At 45.7% G+C, this 3,283-nt stretch overlaps 1 pseudogene across 1 annotated transcript; it reads left to right on the top strand.

Moving 5' to 3' along the window:
* Nucleotides 1-127: 127 nt before the first annotated feature.
* Nucleotides 128-2,997, top strand: LOC105503145 (annotated as a pseudogene). The gene is made up of 2 exons (XR_001000438.1): nucleotides 128-202; nucleotides 2,240-2,997. The product of XR_001000438.1 is annotated as a 60S ribosomal protein L14 pseudogene (transcript).
* The last annotated feature ends 286 nt before the right edge of the window (nucleotides 2,998-3,283 follow it).

Genomic DNA, 3,283 nt, shown 5'->3' with positions numbered 1-3,283 from the left:
TGAGACTCCGTCTCAAAACAAACAAGCAAACAAACAACAACAACAACAACAAAACAGAAAAAGAAAAAAAAAATACTGAGTGGGGAGGACTGTTGAAACTGGAGGAAAGAGACATCCCTGCATAACGATGCCTGAGGTGTTTTGGCAGAGAGAAGGCCCAAGGAGTTTGTGTTGTGCAGACCTGTTCTTCACTGTGATATTAGTGAGGGGGGTTTGGGCAGCTCTGGGTGAGCCTTTCTGTTGCTGAACCCCATGAAGATCTCATTACCCTCACAAGTTACCCCTTACTCCCTTTGGTCACCGCAGTGACTTGTCACCCACTTACCATCCCCAAGGTTCTCTTTCTTGCCATGCTTTCCTCTTGACTTCGGGTTTTACTGCTAATTCCTTCAGGGAAGAGGTGAAGGAGTTCTCACAGGGTTAATGAGAAGTTTGGACACAAATATAGTTATCATTAAGGAAAAACAGATACTCAAGCTCTCATATTAGAGATGCTGTACTTGAATTTGAATCCTGGCTCTGCCATTTACCAGCTCTGTGTTCTTGGGGAAGTGACTTGGCCTTAGGTAAGTCTCATTTTCTGCATCTGTAAAGTCACAGTATTTGCCTCATGGGGTTATTGTAAAGATTAAATGAGTTCACAGATGTGTTACATGAATTACATGCTTAGAACGGTGGCTAGTACATAGTCAACACTCTGTGTTTGTTAATGCTGATATCATTATTCAAGACTTTTTTGGAGACAGAGTCTCGCTCTGTTGCCCAGGCTAGAGTGCAGTGGCAACCTCCGCCTCCCAGGTTCAAGCGATTCTCCTGCCTCAGCCTCCCAGGTAGCTGGGATTACAGGCCCGCACCACCACACCTGGCTAATTTTTTGTATCTTTAGTAGAGACAGGGTTTCACCATGTTGGGCAGGCTGGTCTCAGACTCCTGACCTTGTGATCCACCCACCTTGGCCTCCCAAAGTGCTGGGATTACAGATGTGAGCCACTGCGCCCAGCCCCTCACTCAATATTTTCAAGGCTATGATTTTTTTCCTATATCGCTTAACACATCATTCATACCATGTCCTTCTGTTCTTCCAGTCAATTCTCATGGGGCTTTAGATACAGTTCTCCTTTATCTCATCTCCTTCAAGGCCCTGCCTACCCCACCTACTTCTCTGCTGCCCATTAAATTCCAGCCAGTCCACTTCCCAGTTCAGAACCTTTGCATATGCTGTTCCTTTTCCTTCCTGGGCTTTGGCGTGGCAGTTTCCTTGTTACTCCAACAGGCCTTGTCTAACCACTCTTATCTAAAGTTATTTATAGCCTGTTACTCCCTATTTCTATATCCTGTTTCCTGTGGAATTCATCACAGTTCTTTTTTATTTTTTTTATTTTTATTTATTTATTTATTTTGAGACAGAGTCTCGCTCTGTAACCCAGGCTAGAGTGAAGTGGTGAGATCTTGGCTCACTGCAACCTCCGTTTTCCAGGTTCAAGTGATTCTTCTGCATCAGCCTCCCTAGTAGCTGGGATTACAGGTGGCCACTATCACACCCGACTAAGTTTTGTGTTTTTTAGTAGAGATGGGGTTTCACCATATTGGCCAGGCTGGTCTCGAACTTCTGACCTCAGGTGATCTGCCTGTCTTGACCTCCCAAAGTGCTGAGATTATAGGCATGAGCCATCGTGCCCAGCCTTATTTTATTTTATTTTATTTTATATGAGACAGGGTCTCACCCAGGCTGGAGTGCAGTGGCATGATCTCAGCTCACTGCAACCTCTTCCTACCAGGCTTAAGCGATCCTTCTACCTCAACCTCCCGAATAGGTGGGACTACAGGTGTACACCATCACCCCTGGCTAATTTTTCTATTTTTAGTAGACACAGGGTTTGGCACCTTTCTCTGTCACCCAGGCAAGTGTGCAGTGATGTGATCATAGCTCACTGCAGCTTTGAACCCCTGGGCCTCACCCTCCCCTAGTAGCTGGGATTACAGCTGTGTGCCACCACACCCAGCTCTGTTTACAGGGTTTCTTATCTGTCTCTCTCATTATACTGTTAGTTCCAGGAAGAGGTGTCTTCTCTGTTCCAGGCTCCCTTGACTCCCCAGTCAACATGCTTACATAATAGACGCTCAATAAATAATGAATACATGGAAGTGCTCTTGAGCCCACCTCTCCCCTCTTTGAGTGTTCTCAATTCTCTTCTCCTTCCTGACCTTCTCCACTTGTTCCCTTCTTTCTGACTTGAAGATCCTTCCTCTCTCCCATACCGACCTTGCTATTTCCTCAAATTACCCCCATCACGCCTTCTCGCCTAACGCCGCCAACACGGTGTTCAGGCGCTTTGTGGAGGTTGTCTGGGTGGCCTACGTCTCCTTTGGACCTCATGCCGGAAAATTGGTCGCGATTGTAGATGTTATTGATCAGAACAGGGCTTTGGTCGATGGACCTTGCACTCAAGTGAGGAGAGAGGCCATGTCTTTCAAGTGCATGCAGCTTACTGATTTCATCCTCAAGTTTCCCCACAGTGCCCGCCGGAAGTATGTCCGACAAGCCTGGCAGAAGGCAGACATCAATACAAAATGGGCAGCCACACGATGGGCCAAGAAGATTGAAGCCAGAGAACGGAAAGTCAAGATGACAGATTTTGATCGTTTTAAAGTTATGAAGGCAAAGAAAATGAGGAACAGAATAATCAAGAATGAAGTTAAGAAGCTTCAAAAGGCAGCTCTCCTGAAAGCTTCTCCTAAAAAAGCACCTGGTACTAAGGGTACTGCTGCTGCTGCTGCTGCTAAAGTTCCAGCAAAAAAGATGACCACCGCGAGTAAAAAGGCTCCAGCCCAGAAGGTTCCTGCCCAGAAAGCCACAGGCCAGAAGGCTGCACCTGCTCCAAAAGCTCAGAAGGGTCAAAAAGCTCCAGCCCAGAAAGCACCTGCTCCAAAGGCATCTGGCAAGAAAGCATAAGTGGCAGTCAAAAGAAGTAATAAAGGTTCTTTTTGACATGTTGGTAAATGTATTTAAGCCTTTGGATTTAAAGCCTGTTGAGGCTGGAGTTAGGAGGCAGATTGATAATAGGATTATAATAAACATTAAATAATCAGTTCCTTAAAAAAAAAAAAATTACCCCCATCACTTCACATTCATTGCCCCATGTCCTCATCCCCACTGGCTCCATCAGGGTGGTTTCTGCCCTCTCTTGTTCCTAGGACAGAACTCTTGAAGGCTACCAGGGACCTCCTCATCAACGTTGATATCTTTTTTTTTTTTTTTTTTGAGACGGAGTCTCACTCTTTT

Source organism: Colobus angolensis, unplaced genomic scaffold (assembly GCF_000951035.1).
Source record: "Colobus angolensis palliatus isolate OR3802 unplaced genomic scaffold, Cang.pa_1.0 Scaffold83, whole genome shotgun sequence".
Taxonomy (NCBI): Eukaryota; Metazoa; Chordata; class Mammalia; order Primates; family Cercopithecidae; genus Colobus; species Colobus angolensis.
The sequence above is the reverse complement of the archived record's forward strand: the minus strand, read 5'-3'. Positions and strand labels throughout refer to the sequence as shown.